This window comes from Dendrobates tinctorius, unplaced genomic scaffold, assembly GCF_039654945.1.
Source record: "Dendrobates tinctorius isolate UK_male_01 unplaced genomic scaffold, ASM3965494v1 ptg000069l, whole genome shotgun sequence".
In the NCBI taxonomy this organism is placed as follows: Eukaryota; Metazoa; Chordata; class Amphibia; order Anura; family Dendrobatidae; genus Dendrobates; species Dendrobates tinctorius.
The window spans coordinates 6,056,648-6,074,780 of record NW_027361737.1 but is presented as its reverse complement, the minus strand read 5'-3'; the positions used below and the strand labels follow the sequence as shown (position 1 = coordinate 6,074,780).

General features: G+C 45.5%; 1 pseudogene; it reads left to right on the top strand.

Annotated features, from left to right (window-relative positions):
- Window positions 1–18,133, top strand: part of LOC141095197 (carboxypeptidase B-like) — an 85,206-nt pseudogene that overhangs the window by 11,448 nt on the left and 55,625 nt on the right.

Below are 18,133 nucleotides of genomic sequence, written 5' to 3'. Positions count from 1 at the left end.
TGTAAAAGCTGGAGGCATTTGTTCAGACACTAAAAAGTGGTGACAGGTTCACTTTAAAGACTATGAAGATCTTTGACATACAGTGGGTATGGAAAGTATTCAGACCCCTTTACATTTTTCACTCTTTGTTTCATTTCAGCCATTTGGTAAATTCAAAAAAGTTCTTTTTTTTCTCATTAATGTACACTCTTCACCCCATCTTGACTGAATAAAACAGAAATGTAGAAATTTTTGCAAATTTATTAAAAAAGAAAAACTGAAATATCACATGGTCATAAGTATTCACACCCTTTGCTCAGACACTCATATTTAAGTCACTTGCTGTCCATTTCCTTGTGATCCTCCTTGAGATGGTTCTACTCTTTCATTGGAGTCCAGCTGTGTTTAATTAAGCTGATAGGACTTGATTTGTAAAGGCACACACCTGTCTATATAAGACCTCACAGCTCACAGTGAATGTCAGACGAAATGAGAATCATGAGGTCAAAGGAACTGGCCAAGGAGCTCCAAGACAGAATTGTGGCAAAGCACAGATCTGGCCAAGGTTACAAAAGAATTTCTGCAGTACTCAAGTTTCCTAAGAGCACAGTGGCCTCCATAATCCTTAAATGAAAGAAGTTTGGGATCACCAGAAGTCTTCCTAGACCTGGCTGTCTAACCAAACGTGGGAGAAGAGCCTTGGTGAGAGAGGTAAAGAAGAACCTCAAGATCACTGTGGCTGAGCTCCAGAGATGCAGTAGGGAGATTGGAGAAAGTTCCACAAAGTCAACTATCACTGCAGTTCTCCACCAGTCGGGCCTTTATGGCAGAGTGGCCCGACGGAAGCCCCTCCTCAGTGAAAGACACATGAAAGCCCGCGTAGAGTTTGCTAAAAAAACACATGAAGGACTCCCAGACTATGAGAAATAATGTTCTCTGGTCTGATGAGACGAAGATAGAACTTTTTGGTGATAATTCTAAGCAGTATGTGTGAAGAAACCAGGCACTGCTCATCACCTGCTCAATACAATCCCAACAGTGAAACATGGTGGTGGCAGCGTCATACTATGGGATGTTTTTCAGCAGCAGGGACAGGACAACTAGTTGCAATTGAAGGAAACATGAATGCAGCCAAGTACAGAGATATTCTGGATGAAAACCTTTTCCAGAGTGCTCTAGACCTCAGACTTGGCCGAAGGTTCACCTTCCAACAAGACAATGACCCTAAGCACACAGCTTAGGAGTGGCTTCAGAACAACTCTGTGACCATTTTTGACTGGCCCAGCCAGAGCCCTGACCTAAATCCAATTGAGCATCTCTGGAGAGACCTGAAAATGGCTGTCCACCAATGTTCACCATCCAAGCTGACGGAACTGGAGAGGATCTGCAAGGAAGTATGACAGAGGATCCCCAAATCCAGGAGTGAAAAACTTGTTGCATCATTTCAAAGAAGACTTATGGCTGTACTAGCTCAAAAGGGTGCTTCTACTCAATACTGAGCAAAGTGTCTGAATTCTTATAACCATGTAATATTTCAGTTTTTCTTTTTTAATAAATTTGCAAAAATTCCAATATTTCCATTTGTCTTTCAGTCAAGATTGGGTGCAGAATGTACATTAATGAGAAAAAAATGAACTTTTTTGAATTTACCAAATGGATGCAATGAAACAAAGAGTGAAAAATTTAAAGTGGTCTGAATACTTTCCGTACCCACTGTAGAACAAAATGTTTTACCTACAGGTATGTAAATGTTAGGCCGGGGTCATACTTGCGAGAAACTCAGACGAGTCTCGCGTCTTAATACCCGGCACTACTGCCGGCACTTGGGACCAGAGCGCTCAGCTGCATAGAAATACATGCAGCCACACACTCCGGTCCCCAGTGCCGGTGGCAGTGCAGGGTATTGAGACGCGAGACTCGTGCAAGTTTCTCGCAAATGAGACCCCGGCCTTAGATTCAGTCTGCAATCTTCACTCCTTCCTCATTTTCAGACCCCCCTGAAATGCAGTCTGCAGCCTAATGTAACTTTCAGATTTTTCTCTTACGGGAGAGTCTCTCCCTGTAATACAGACTGATGTGAGTTCTGTGAGTATCCAGAATGCTGCTGTCTTCACTTGCAGCACCAAAAAGGAGCACATTTTTAATGAAGTCTATTTAGGAAGCTTCTTAATTTGTATTTGGAACGCACATGAACAATGAAAAAAAATCTGTGCAAAGGTATGTAAGAGGAGAAAGCAGTTCGTCTGATGCAGTGAGTAACCGGGGACAGAGAAGGGTTAACAGTTTTTACTAAACAGTAGTTCACAGCAATACTCCTCGCAAGGAGGCAATGAAATAGGGTAACAGAAATATACAAAATAAACAGTGCATTTATCGGTTGAATCTCTGGCAGGGGGTAGGCTGGTATCTCTAGGCGGCGTCGCAAGCTCTGTTCCGCAAGAACGAATAGCACTGTCGCCCGACAGTGCCAAAGGATGCAGTCCTCTTTGTCTTTAATGCACTGTAGCATGAAAACAATCCTCTGGATGAATCTCACAAAAATGGTGCCGGGCACGGGCTGCAAGCACGTGCACTGTCCACAACAGTTTGCGGTCTCTCAGAGTAGTCTCTAGGCTGTGCCAATGGTATCCTAACCGAAACAACAATATCCGCTGGTTTGCTTGCAGACTGTATCTCAATAGCGTTAGGGATAATCTCTAAGTCAGCACATGGAGGCCTGGACCAGATGGTTTCTCCCTCCAGGGGGAAATCTCCCCCGCTAGCAGTGGTGACAGCCTCGATAGTTCCAGCCTTAAAGGGCACCGCACACCGCTGATTCTGTCTTGTCTCATCTTCTTACAGCCTTTAGTGATTTTGGCACATTCACTCTTTTAGCTTGCTTTATTCTACATGTGTATTAGGTTGCATTAAGAAAGTTTCCTTTATTGATGCTAAATACCTTTTTTCCTTTATATCTTTGACCCAGATTGTTCATTGGATGGACAAGATGACTACTAAGCATTCAGATCTTGTCAAACGCATTACAATTGGTAAAACCTATGAAGACCGTGCAATGTATGTTCTTATGGTGAGAAAATATTAAAAATATGACTTATTCTGGAAATTTCTATAGCCCTGTATGAAAATGGAATAACTGAGATGTCCACCTCTTACCAGCAGCTCCTTAAAGGGGGTTGCTACCTCTTTTATATTGATGGCCTATTATTAGGATAGCCATAGGCCATCAATATTTGTTCGGTTGGGGTTGCGACAACCGGCAGCTGTTACTGGTGGCAATGGCCAGAAGTTCTTGGATGCTGCTGAAACACAGCAGCTTCACCATTTCTATATTGGTCATGGCAAGGTACTGCAGATCCACCCCCAACTCAATTTGATGGAGTTGTTTTTGTTAGGCATCGGGTTCCTGTGGCTGCACAGCGGGAATCCCAAGCCTTACTTACAGTGGTCTCCCATTCCTCTCCAGCCGCAGAGGAGGTTGCTCAGCAAACTCGTCGGTCACAGCGCTCTGCCCAGACCAGCTCCGTGGGCTTGCTTGCTGCTTCCACCTCTGGCACAGCTATGGCAATGCATGCTGCTTAGCAGCGAGATTCTCCAGGGACTAAGTCCCCATGTCAGGCCACTGAGCATGCCCGTGGAGTGATCTCCCATTGGAGATCAAGGGTCACGTGCTCAGGTCCTGCTCGTGTTCGGATTGGTCCATCTGAGAAGCCAGGAAGGTCCCAGACGCTCGCGGCTATAAAAGGTTCGCATGGCTCGGACTATAAGGAGTGAGTGGTGTATGCATGTCTCTGGTGACTGACTCATTATGAAACCCCTACCCTTGGTACGCATGTGTTGTGCAGCCTAGCCTGCTAGCGCTCAGGCTTAGGCGTAGGTAGGTCAGAGTTTGAGTCAGGCATTAGCCATCATCAGTGACTCGGCACGCCTCAGTGCCCCATGCTCCACACTCCATAGTCAGCGTTTATAGTGGCGTTCATGGCAGTAACGCTGCGCGCTCAGTGGGCCTAGAAGGACTCTAGCCCCGTATCCTTGGGGTAGAGTTCTGTGGCCGCTTGCTGTGCACTCTTTGGTCGGGCTCTGTGAGTTAAACCGGCTCCGGCATCCACGTTCAGCGGCTGTGCGGCTCTGTGTATTAACAGAGTCCGCTCCTGTTCACATTGGGTGACATAACCCACGTGTGACTGTTTTTACGCCACTCAATTCTTCCGCCATTACCTAGCAGCAGTGTACCACCTCTGCCTGGTGGACCCCGGGCTGCGAACGCACCTACTATTATTTTATAATTTGGTGCATTCCGCCAGTCCTAACAGTTTTGATGAAGCTGTTGTGTTCCAGTAGCATCTGAGAACTTCCTTCCCAACAATCAGATATTAATGGTCTATCCTCAGAATAGGCAATCAATTGAAAATTAGTGACTAACCCCTCTGACTCTAGTCATCTCATACATATAGCAGATAACAGGGTTGATTTAGAGGTCAGATGCTTTTGACCATTCTAAAGGGGTTGTCCACTTTATCTTTATATTAATAAAATATGTAACATAACATAGTAACATAGTTTTGAAGGCTGAAGGAAGACCTTATGTCCATCTAGTTCAGCCTATTTTTAGTGCAGCTGTTCTGCATTGTTGATCCTGGGGAAGGCAAAAAAAACCCCCAGAGTAGAAGCCAATTTTCTCCATAGGGAAAAAAATTCCTTCCCCTAAGCTGGGTCAACCATCTACCTATAATATTCTGTTATTCGTAACCTCCTATACTGTTACTCACAAGAAAAGCATCCATTCCTTTCTTAAATTCATTCAGTGAGTTGGCCATCACCACTTCCCCAGGAAGAGAATTCCAGAGCCTCACTGCTCTTACCGTGAAGAACCCTCTTCTATGCTGGCGCAGAAATTGTCTTTCCTCCAAACGAAGAGAATGCCCCCTTGTTCTTGTCACAGTCCTTGGTACAAACAGTTCATTGGAGAGATCTCTGTATTGCCCTCTGATATACTTGTACATATATATTAAGTCTCCCCTAAGTCTTCTCTTTTCTAGAGTAAATAGACCTAATTTTGATAACCTTTCTGGGTATTGTAGTGAACCAACTCCATTTATCATTTTAGTAGCCCGCCTTTGAACCCTTTCAAGTTCAGTAATGTCTTTCTTGAGCACCGGCGTCCAAAATGACACACAATACTCCAAGTGTGGTCTTACGAGTGATTTGTACAGAGGGAGAATTATGTTTTCATCTCGTGTCCCCAGACCTCTTCTAATGCATCCCATGACCCTATTTGCTTTGGTGGCAGCTGCCTGACACTGGGCACTCCAATTTAGCTTCTTATTGACTAAGATGCCTAAGTCTTTTTCCATGTCTGATTTCCCCAGCAGTTTCCCATTTAGTAAGTAATTATAGCATCTGTTTCTCCTTCCCATGTGCATAACCTTACACTTATCTGTGTTAAACCTCATTTGCCATTTTTCAGCCCAATTCTCCAATTTACTCAAATCTGTCTGTAGTTGCAAACTGTCCTCCTTTGTGTTAACTACCTTACATAGTTTTGTATCATCTGCAAATACTGATATTTTACTGTATAAGCCATCCACTAGATCATTAATAAATATATTAAATAGTAGGGGGCCCAATACAGAACCCTGTGGTACCCCACTAGTAACCCTGGCCCAATCTGAGTATGCACCATTAATAACCACATTCCTAAGAACCCTGTGGTACCCCACTAGTAACCCTGGCCCAATCTGAGTATGCACCATTAATAACCACTCTTTGTTTTCTATCACTAAGCCAGCTACCTACCCATCTACACACATTTGTTGTGGACATAATTTTGTGAGACTTAATTTCAAATTATTGCAGGTTTTCATACTTTCTGAGTCACCTCTTCATTGTTAGTACAGTCTTCCTTACAGACTGCGTAAGGAGGTGGACAGATTGTCCATCATTCATCCTTGAAGAACACGTGTAATGTTATGCTGTGTAATGTGAATTATGACTTGTGTTAATGAGGTTAATGTTGTATGCTGCCTGACAGTAGAGAAAGCAAGAGCTAATGGTTGGGACTAGCCCAGAGTGGGAGGTTTAAGCTGAGGCGACACAGGTAGTTTCATGTAAGAATGTTATAAAGGGTTTATAGTACATAGAAAGAGCACCTAAGGTCAGGTGTGAGCAGTGCCACAAGATGTGGGTGTCCCTAACTAGAGAGGAAACAGAGACAAAAGATAGCAAGATCCTAGAGGGGAGAAGTGACTTGTGGCGTGGGTGAGGTTATAAGAAGCTCAGCATTCTGAGCTCTGCTAAATCTACCAGAGAGAAAACTGTGATACTATTACAACTACGCAGTAAACTAAGTGATACATCGCTGGAATCACGGTCTCTGACCCAATATTATACTGCTGTCAGATTACATAGCATAAGGCTGCTGATATATTCACTTTAAGCTCCAAAATATAAGTGGTATTGACTGATTAAATATTTAATGATCATGTAATCACTATACGAATATGGATCTATTTAATTCAGTATTTTACCTTCTGAATCAATAAAGTGGCTTTCAAGACACAACTTGGTGCCATCATTTTCAGACCACACATAATGCACAGCTAGGTCAGTTGCTGCATTATGAATGACACTATTATGTAGCGGACATTTTTAATCATGGAAATAATTTAAATTATGCAAACTGTGTATTTGAGAGCAGGGAAAAAATCAAGAGATTGATGGATAACACAGGTCTTTTGTTCTAAGTAATCAGTCCAATAATGCTGCAAAAAATGTAATATCTGCTTGTAAGAAAAATCCTGTGTTATAGATTATGAAGCAAAGGCTTAGAAGAGATAACAATAGAAAATACTTGTCATGTTTTGTACAGTATAATACTTATATTGTGTTTTTATTGTCTGGAAAGGTTGGGAAATCGAGCATCGAAGGCCCGGCCATCTTCCTGGATTGTGGTATACATGCCAGAGAATGGATCTCACCTGCCTTCTGTCAGTGGTTTGTTAGAGAGGTTAGTAGAAGTGGAAGTATCTATAGGTGCAGTGGCTCATACATTGCAAGGTAGCGCAATACACTCTCCTTGCAATACAGGGGTCTTTCCAAAATAATTTTCCAATATTGATAAATATAAGGACCTTTTTCTAGAAACAGTGCAATTTTAATCCACAGGCTGTGTCTGCTATCAAGGTATACTATCAGATGAATTCATGACTGTAAGTGGTGATGTTTCATGAAAAAAAAACTTTTTTCATCATCTCCCTGAGACAATCCCTCTAACAGGTTGTTTTAACAGAGCAACTCCTTTACATATGTTTAGTTAGGGCATATAGTCATCTGAGAGGGTTACCCTGCTCAAGACCTTGTCTATAAGACACAGGAGAGCCACTAACATATTAATACTGTATTCCTCCTCTCCAGGCAACCACAGAGAGAATGTGTGGCTGTTAAGTCTCAATCAACAGGGTGTCCTCAATTTATAAGACCTCCTTTACACGTCTTGATATTTCCGGTACTGAAAAACAGTACCTTGTGCTCTCCAGGTCTGTTTGTCTGTGTGCTGTCTGTCTGCACCATCCATGTGACACATACTGGAATGGAATGCAGAATAGAAAAGAGAGATGTTTATGTGTTAGATGTGCAAAGATAGAGTTGATAGGTAGATAGATAGATAGATAGATAGATATCCATGAGATATATAATTAGTGCTTTGCATGTATATTTTACTGTACTTGTATTTTATAAATAATAAATAAATGAATGAAAAAAATAACATGTGGTCCCCCGTAATTTTCATTATCAGCCAAGGTAAAGCAGACAGCTGTGGTTGATGACAACTTTGATTTGTCAAAACCACTTTTTTGTATAAAGACTCCCACACTTAATCCCTCACCAATTTATTAAAAAAAAAATAAAAAATTTAAAAATCCCCTGTAGGTCCTCAGCAATCCACCAAATCCGAAGTAGTCCAGAAAAGGATACCTGAAAAACATAAAAAGACAGAAATAGACACAAGAGACATTCACCAATTTATTATTCAAAATGTTCCCACAAAGCTCTGTCGTAGTCCACATTCCTAAGAATCTGGCTCCGGCAAGTATGAAGAGCAATAAAGTAACCGCTATTCACAGGCCCTGGGAAAGTGATGTCAATGCTCATCACCATTGCTGGGACTCGGCAGCTCTGATGAACAAAGTAGTCAGTATCCACTGCGCACCACTGTTCAGAGCCGCAAGGTCTGATGAAGCATAGTGTGAGCTGGCGTGTTTGATGAGTGGTGAAGTCAGTACCCGGTGACTGTGAATAGTAGTAACATTACCAGGGACTGATTCAGGGAACACTGGACTATGTCGGACTTTTGTGTGTATGTTCTTTCTAATAAATTTGTGCTTGTTGCACTTATTTCCAACGAGCCAGGGCAATTGGAAAAAGCTAAGGCAAAGCGATTGCCCTGATTGCATGTGATATGCCATTTCTGGGGCAGCTGCAGGCTGGTATTTTTAGGCTGGGAACGGCTCAATAACCTGGCACCTTCCAAGCCTGATAATACCAGCTCTCAGCTGTCTGCATTACCTTTGCTGGTTACCAAAGGCTAAGGGGGACCCCATGTCGGGTTTTTTAATTATTTATTTATTTATTAGTTTAGACAAGACTAAACACCCTTTAGAGCCACATGAAAGACGCTATAGAGTGCAAGTTTATTATACAGTATGTAGGGGGCTTGTGAACTTACATATCTGCAGGATATCTATCTATTTTTTCTATCTATTCTATCTATCATCCATCTCTTCCGATTTTTATAACTGTGAATTTACTGTACTTGGGTGAAAAAATTTTGGATTCCTTTGAGGTATGTGCATATAAATTGGACGACATACGCATGGTCCATGTACCATTCGTTTTTTTTCTCAAATCCCTTTACTTGCATTGGCGATTCTCAGGCGTTTTACGCCTCCATATGCACCATGCTGCGATTTTTTTCCTCAACCCGATTCCAGCTGAAGAAAAACTTGCAGATAAATACTGCTTCATTGACTAACATGTGTGCGAGTGCAATGTGATTTTTATTACATTGCACTTGGTACATTTGTACGCAGATGTGAGTGAACCCTTAGTGGTGGACATAGACATAAAGGGACCTTATGTAATAGTTTATTGGCCCCACTTTGTGTCTGTATCAGGAACTGCTTGCTGATTTGAAGGTGAAAATGGGACCCCTTACCCAGTGGCGTAACTACAAAGTTATGGGCCCCGATGCGAACTTTCAAATGGCCCCCCCGATGCCAAAATACATACGCATCTCCGCTCCGTACACCTCGTACACACGCGGCTCCATACACCTCGTACATGCGCGGCTCTGCTCCGTACACCTCGTACACACGGCTGTGCTCCGTACACACACGGCTGTGCTCCGTACACACACGGCTCTGCTCCGTACACCTTGTACACACACGGCTGTTCTCTGTACACACACAGCTCCGCTCCGTACACCTCGTACACACAAGGCTGTGCTCCGTGCACACACGGCTCCGCTCCGTACACCTTGTACACACATGGCTCTGCTCCGTACACCTCGTACACACACGGCTGCGCTCCATACACACACGGCTCCGCTCCGCACACCTTGTACACACAAGGCTGTGCTCCGTACACACACGGCTCCGCTTCGTACACACATGGCTCCGCTCACCTCATGCACACACGGCTCTGCTTCGTACACCTCGTACACACATGGCTGTGCTCCATACACACACGGCTCTGCTCCGTACACCTCGGACACACACGACTCTGCTCACCTCGTACACACACGTGTCAGGACTCTAATGTCAGGACCCTGTCAGTGTCGGCAAACTGCCAGGCAGGGCGGGGTGACTTACCCACACTATAGGAGAGCACGATGTCCAACACTGTAGTGCTGGTTTAAGCAGACAGGACCTGCGGCACTGAAAATAGTAAGGAGTCCCAGTACCTACGATCATGTGACTGCAGGGGGCGGGGCTTAGCATCCTACTGCTGCAGATGATGTAATGTACCTACTGCAGGGCAACTGTTGTAGAGGAGAGGAAAACGCAGGTCAGACAAGCGAGGGTCATACACGGAGAGGGCTGTGTTGTACCAGAGGGGCGAGCAGAGAATAGTCAGGTCACAGGCAGAGGGTCATACACAGAGAGATAGCGCAGAACTCGTAACAGGGACAGAACCGGATCAAGACCAAACAAGCAACAAGTTATCAGGCACAAGGCACACGCACGCACGAGGTCACCTAACTCAGCCGAGGGCAGGAGTATAACTGACACCGGACCTTGGTCGAGTGAGCTTTAAATAGCCGTCCTCTGCCAGAGAGATGCAAAGCACAAGCCGCGGAGACACCATCACATGTTTCTCAACGCAAGCAATGACTAGCCAGGTCTTTCCCCGGGAAGAACAACCATGGGAAGGGCAGTCTCCAATGAAGGAAACCACCTATGCCTGTGGATGGATACCATATTTTGGCATAGGTGGTTTCCTTCATTGGAGACTTCCCTTCCCGTGGTTGTTCCTTCCCGGGGAAAGACCTGGCTAGTCATTGCTTGCATTGAGAAACATGTGATGGTGTCTCCGCAGCTTGTGTTTTGCATGTTTTTACATATTTCCCATAAGGGATGAGGGCATTGCTCTAGAATCACTGCGTTGAGAAACATGTGATGGTGTCTCTGCAGTGTTGGATGTTGATCTCCATGAGTTCATTCATCCTCATTTTTCACACTCTGCCAGAGAGAGGCAGAAACAATTAACCCCTGTCTGACCTGGACGGGCTAAAGGCAAGCCCGGACGCCTGCCCCAAAGGGGCTACAGGGAGGGCGCACATGACTAAGGAGGGATGCTAGGCCTGAGGGTTAGTGAAGGGTAAGGTGTAGTGCTTTTGTGTTTGTGGGGAAGGTGTGGGTTGGAGCTATGGGGCTTATGGTGCAATGTGAGTTGGCAGGGAGTGGTCAGTAGTGCTTTGTGTTTGTGGGGAAGGTGTGGGTTGGAGCTATGGGGCTTATTGTGCAATGTGAGTTGGCAGGGAGTGGTCAGTTGTGGGATGGATATATAGGGCAGAACTGTGGGGGGATGGTCATTCCTTACCTTGCAGACGTCCGGAATCGTCAGCTCCTCACATCTGGGACTTCAGCTTGAATCTTTGGATCCAGAAGATGGAATACCTCGTGGCACAGATGAAGAGGATGATGGAGCAGCGCGGCCAGCAGTGGATGAAGGAACAGCTGCAGCGATGGTCTGGTGATGGCGACGGCGGAGACGATGGGACCCCTCTGCCTCCGAAGCGGCAGCGACAATCACGGCCTCCTGAGCACCTCGGCCCGGAGTTAAGTTTGCAGCAGTTTGGAGGATGAGCCCCATTAGCAGACCTGTTGCAGAAGACATCGCGGGGCCGGAGCCAGAAGTCGAGAAGCAGGCAGCAAGGTAACGGGGCGGTGAGTGACGTGGCCGGCCTCCCCTCCATTTCGGATCGCGGCACACAGTGGTGACGCGCACGTCGCGGCCACGTTACCCGGCGTGGTCACCTGTCCAGGCGCGGTCATCGGCATCGGTGGACGGCGGTGACATGATGCGGCAAGGAGCCCGGTGGCGAGGTGGTGTGTGACTTCACCGGCCTCATTTCCTTTCTCGCGGCGCTGGGGGGAAGCGGGCGGTGGCTCGGTCATGTGGCCACCCTTCAGCTGCCAAGGGCCACAGGTCATGTGGTCCGGCGTCACGTTCCCCCGGCGTTGGGTGCCAGATTCAGGAGGTGTTGCCTGCGGCTGGAGTGCCAACCTCCCCCCCTGTTTGAGGCTCCGAGCCGGTGACTTTTTGCCATGCGTTCCTGGACGGACAGTCGGTCTGGGCGTTGGTGCTGCGGCCCAGGAGGGCTGCAGTCGGCGTAGATCCATGGAGAAGATCGCAGTTGCGGTGCTCGACGCGGAGGACACGTGACGGCTGTTCCGTGGGGTTCCGCGGAGTCAGCCTAGTAAGTGAGGCTCACTTAAACCTTTATTAATGTCCAGATTATATTGGTTGGGAAGGGTGTTGCTATGTATGGTTTCGCACTAGGGTAGTAGGTTCGTCACAGGGTTTCGGAACGATGCACGGCTGGTCCATGTAGCCAGCGTTCAAATCTGCGAGGGAATGGTTGCTTTGTGGTCCAGGAGGCCGTTTTGTGCACTTCATGAGTGTTGGGTGTTTTTTTTTTTATTTTTCATGCTAGTTTGTTTTCATGACAGTGGGTATATCTATAGTAAGTAAGGCTCACTAAGGCACACTTAAACCTTTATTAATGTCTAGATTATATTGGTTGGGAAGGGTGTTGCTACGTATGGTTTCGGGTGTTTGTCTGGGGGTTCGGAAAGATGCGCGGCTGGTCCATGTGGACAGCGTTCGAATCTGTGAGGGAATGGTTGCTTTGTGGTCCAGGAGGCTGTTTTGTGCACTTCATGAGTGTTGGGAGGTATTTTTTAATTTCATGCTAGTTTGCTTTTATGATAGTGGGTATATCTATAGGTGACGACATCATTTTATTTTGGTTAGTATAATTGTGCTTGCATTCTCTGGGTGTTTGTGTATGACTGGTGGTGATTCCATGGCGGTTTGTGAGTAATTCGGGTGGTGATACGGATATTGGCAGAGCGGTGGTGGATAGCCATATCCATGCCGGTTTTATGGTTTATTGTTATAGGCATGGGGTCTTTGGGCTGGAGGATTATCGCCGCGCCTAGTATTTGATAAGGGTTTGATGGTAGTTCACTGATGTGGTGAGCTGTTTTATCGCCGCGCCTAGTATTTGATAAGGGTTGATGTTAGTTCACTGATGTGGTGAGCAGTTTTATCGCCGCGCCTAGTATTTGATAAGGGTTTGATGGTAGTTCACTGATGTGGTGAGCAGTTTTATCGCCGCGCCTAGTATTTGATAAGGGCTTGATGGTAGTTCACTGATGTGGTGAGCAGTTTTATCGCCGCGCCTAGTATTTGATAAGGGTTGGATGGCAGTTCACTGACGTGGTGATCTGTTTGGGTAGTGCATCGGGCGGCTTAATCTTTCACGTTACAGTGGGGTGTGTTCTATTGCTGGTCAGAGGTGAGGGGGTAGGTGGTCGAGTTTTTCATTACGGTGTGTTTTATTTATATGCCGGGTTCGGTTCTCCAATAGGGGCTTTGAGTGTACTAAGGGTTTTCATGTTCACTAGGGGCATTTTGGTTTGTTGCGGCAGACGTTCTGGTGAGGTCGAGATGCTTGGGACGGCAGATCTTTTGGGAACCTGCCTTTCTGGCAGCAATGGATGACATTTCCCCTGGGGGGGCTTGGAGTTGACCTTTTACCGGATTTGTTTTCCTGGTTAATTTCTGGGGGTACGTAGATATGGCGTGGAGCTGGGGTTTTATGGTTGGTCAATGTCCGGTTGATGAGGTCCGTGGTTTGGTTTCTGTGTGGTAGTCGGGGATTATCTGGTATTAGGGATGGTGCAGTGCTTATTTTCTGTTCATGGTCCAACCTGGGACTACTATCTGGTATTAGGGAAGGTGGTGTGCTTATTTCTGTTCATGGTCCAACCCTTGACTACTTTGGGTTTCTTCATGCTCAGGGCATAGTTGCGGTTATCATGTGTTTGGATAAGTCAAAGTGTTTGATTCACCTGGGGCCCTATGTCTAAGTCAGGTTAGGTTAACGAGTACATCGTGTCAGGTCGGGGGTCGTTATTAGGTTCCCGTGTATATCGCGCTGCTGTTTTGGGGGGTTGATTTTGGTTATTGAATACGTGGGGCTACGATCCACTGGGGTTTTTTTGCATGATCTGCAGTCATATGGCGTTCTTACGGTAATTTGCTGGTCGTGGCTGCCCTGGGGCAGTTTTAACAACTTTTGTACGTAAGGACTGGTGGGTTCTCACTGCGGTTCTTTAGGGTTGCCGATTGAGCTTTTGGCAGACTGTATCGGGTGGTATTTGTTACAGCCGTTGATTGCAGCTACGTAGGAGTTTATTATACAGAGTGGATAGTTTTTCGTTACGATGGGCTAGGAGGTTTATTGTGGGTGCAGCTGGTCCTGCTTTGCCTTCTGGGTATACAGCTCTCCTTAGAGTCTTTTCTTTTTGGGTGCCCCCGGACGGGGGGGCCAGGGTGAAGTGTTGCGCAAGGATGATGCAACATTTGAGTTGGGTAACCCAGCGTGTGCTTTACTGGTCTCGGGGGTCATGGTTGGTGAACGGTTTGGTTATCCAGCGGGAGTTGTTCCATTTGTCAGGAATTCTGTATAGAGCATGAGGCAGGACATGTTGTTTCGATGGCCGTGTGAATGGTCTCCCGCGTGGGTGTAGCCCGTCCGGCAATACATGGCTATGTCATTTATTCCGTTATGCGCACTTGTCAGGACCGGCTGGTATTATGGGGACACGGATGTGGTGCAGCGCTGCTGCGGGGGAGGTGTACTTTAGGTATTGGGTGAGCAGGTTGCAATTATAACATTACTTTCATTAATGTCGGGCTGGTGGTACGCTGTGGCAGGGGAAGCTAGTGCGATGTGCATTGACTTTTAATGATTCTAAGGACCTGGTAATCGTCTGGGGCTGTGCTCCATTTGGGGGTGCTTTTTGCGGTGCTTTAAGGCTGAGTGGTGGACAAGCATCGGGCACCGGTGAGTGCAATGTTTTGACGGATGGCCCGGGTTTATGGTGTCTGGGGTTTTCGGGAGACGTGATGTGTGTCTGAGTTTTCCTGGACTTCAGGTGGTGTGGAGTCGCTTTTCTTTCTTTTGTGAGTAGTGTCGAATCCGCAGTTCAGCGGGGAATGGGTGCGGAGTACATCTCACTTTTGGTAAGAGGGTGGCAACAATAGTGTTGTGATTCTGGGTTCGAAGTGCAGGGGTGATGCACACAATTAATTCGTTCCGGGTCGTGGTGATTATGGGGTGGATTGGTTTATGTTTTCTAGTTGGGTGGATATTTTAAGATAGATGCTATCATGCAGGGTTGACGGGACCAACAGCGTTTTGGTACTGCACGTGTGTGGTGGAGACTTGGTCGCTGGGGCGTCAAGGGCGTTGGGTCACAGCGGGGCATGTTAACGTGGGTCCCTGCTGGGCTGGGTCCCAGCAGGACATTGGTTGGGCAACACTCGGCTGGGTGTCCTCGAGCCGGTGTGGTGCGGCTGAGGGCACGTGGTGGAGCTGGTGTTGCAATCATGTACGATGGACTCTTCATTTCCCCCCCCTCCTTTTTGCTGGTGGTTATGTTTATGGAATATTTCTACGTTTATGGATAAAATGTTATTGCTTGTTTGGTGTTAATAAACGGGGCTGCTGTGCCCTTTTACATCCAATGTCATGCAGTCGTGTCTTATTTAAGTTAAGAAGGGGTAAGTGTGGGTTTTGGGAGGGGTCATTACAGTGAAGCCGTCAGTCAGACTTTCCTAAGTCAAGACAAACACCATCCTGGATCATGACACACGGCTCAACTCCGTACAGCTCGTACACACATGGCTGCGCTTCGTACACACACGGCTCTGCTCCATACACTTCATACACATGGCTGCTCTCCGTACACTTCATACACATGGCTCCTCTCCATACACTTCGTACACATACGTTTCCCCACACCTCATACACACACGGCTCTGCTACATCCACCCTGTAAACCCCTCACCCAACACATAAACTTACCCACATCCTCAGACAGAGGCCCCTGATCATGTGACCTCTGACTCCTCCCCTCCTGTGACCTCATCACAGGTCCTGTGCGCACAGAGCAACCAGTTGCAGCCAATCAAAGAGCGGAGCTGCACAGCCAATGAGTGGCTTCAGCTCCACAATTGGGCCTCTGAGGACTCTGGGCCCCGTCGCAGCTGCGACCGCTGCGACCGCGGTAGTCCCGCCCCTTCCCTTACCTCTAGGGTCCCTGTACGGTTGCACACATTTCACCAATAATATGTCCGTTCCTGGTTACACTGATCTTACTGTCTGCATCTATTGTGAAAACAAGCAGAGAAGGAGACATAAGGCAGCTCTGCAGCCACTATTCAGTGATGTGGCTAGTTTAACATGCGGACACTAATCAAAGGTCCTCTTTAAGCAGGATCTCTATGAGACTGTCATGGGGTTACCGCAACAGAGAGGAGCCAGAAGACCGCAGCATCTGATTGCTCCTACTCCAGCACTGAAAAGAAGCACTTCTTTTTAAATGGTGCCGATTTCTTTTGGCAGAACAAGGGTTAATCGGCCATGTTGGAAACTCTGGGAGTATGAGCTTTCAGCTGAGCTTGGTTAGCCACTCCCATACCCTTTATAATCTGGGCCCTGATTTAAATCCATGTCAGAGCTGGCTTTTGCTGCATAACTTGGAGGAGAGTTGTTTAAATGAGTAGTTTGGAGGAGTTATCTTTGATTGTTGCATGTTTTCTAAGTGTGATAATTCCCTTCCCTCCTCTTACTTTGGTTTTTCCCCCATCCTACACTCCCTGGTGCATTCCTTTGTTATATGTGAAAGAATATTTGTATGCTTGGTATTTTCAGTTTACCCTTGTTTGTGCTGCCTTGTTCGTCAGGTTGGTGTACTACGGTGAACAGTAGCATCTCTCTTCCCTGGGGAAAGAACAGATGGAGGGCTGATTCAAGAGATAAGGCAAGGGTGGCATCTTCACCTTCAGAAGTATTCCAGGGAATAGGGAAAGCTAGGGTGCCCCCTAGTGGTAGTGACAAGAAAGGTGCACCTGGTCATGGGTCATCTGACAGCTGGGTTGTGACAGAGACAACCTGTTATGGTGATCGTAAAGGTAATACAATTTTTAACAATTTAAATACAAATAACAGTCAGTGGCAATCAATATGTTTATAACAGTTAACTGATTAATGATGATTTTATTGATAATAATGTATAGAATTTATTTAAAAATTTTCATAGATGAAACCATCATCACATAGAAACCCATTCTTACTCTTTTAGGCATCTTTACATGATATATTAATGTAAAAAAATTAACGGACCATTGGCCACTTGATATGATTAAATCTTTTGTAATTCAAATTTGCCAGGATCTTTTGAATTTTTTTCCAAAAATTTGGTTTGGATTAAATCCATTCACCCTAAAACCTAATATAGAAAAGCCTTCAATCATCCTGTTAAGATGAGTGTAACACTATGTAGTCACGTAGGACTGTTTCTAACCCTCCAGAAGCTCATTAACACCAACACTGTCATAGTTATGTCAGTGTGACCTCATGGTCCAAAAATTATCCTTAGTCATGTGACATTAGACAGACCATTCTGTGCTTAACAATAACTGAAACTGACTGTGTCGCTATCAGAGGTAACACCATCCTCCTATGACTGAGATGAGTGATATGACATATATTCCTTAACATCCTATGCTTCCCCCCACTAATGCACTTGCTGGGGGTAAAGGAGGCCAATTGTGACATGCTTAGGTAGTTCTACTGCCCAGATTACTATTGCCATTGGTGATAATGGCGCTTCTGCCTCTGGTTGTGGCTCCCGCATTCTTTTACTATACGTTTTATATAACAATATAATGAACTTTTTATATTTTTTTAGCCTGTTATTCAGCCCCTGCCAAAAAGGATACAATAAGAAATGTTAGGTAGTTAGTTACACATATTGAATTAAAATGTGTTAAGAAGCCACAATATAAGTGTAGCGCACAAGATTGTTAATTTCTTTTTTTATAACAGGGCACTTTATTGGTGTGGTGTGCACAGGATGTAAAAATTGACTAGTAAAACAGACGTGCAAAAAAAGTCTTGTGACATACACACTTTGTGAGGTAAACAGTTGCAGTTCAATTTTGGAGAAATTTGTTATTGCATTTAAATAAAATACCCCCCTTAATAAAACAGATTACATAAGAAATTAAAAATATTGTGACTAGCAATCACACCGCTTCCAACTAATCCTGATTTCATATTTTTCTCTAAAAAAATATTGTGTTGGCTTGGTGCAGCTGGTGCTTTGCAGTGTATTATGAATCATTAAAAAAGGTGTAGTAGGAATTCAAATGTAGATACAGTAGATGCTACCTATACCAACTCACTAGTCAATCACTAAGCCTGGCACTACTGCTGGCACCTCTCCTATTTTTCTCCCCATATCAACTGAATCTCTATTACTCTCTTCTTTGGATTGCCCTAGTTGTTCCACATATT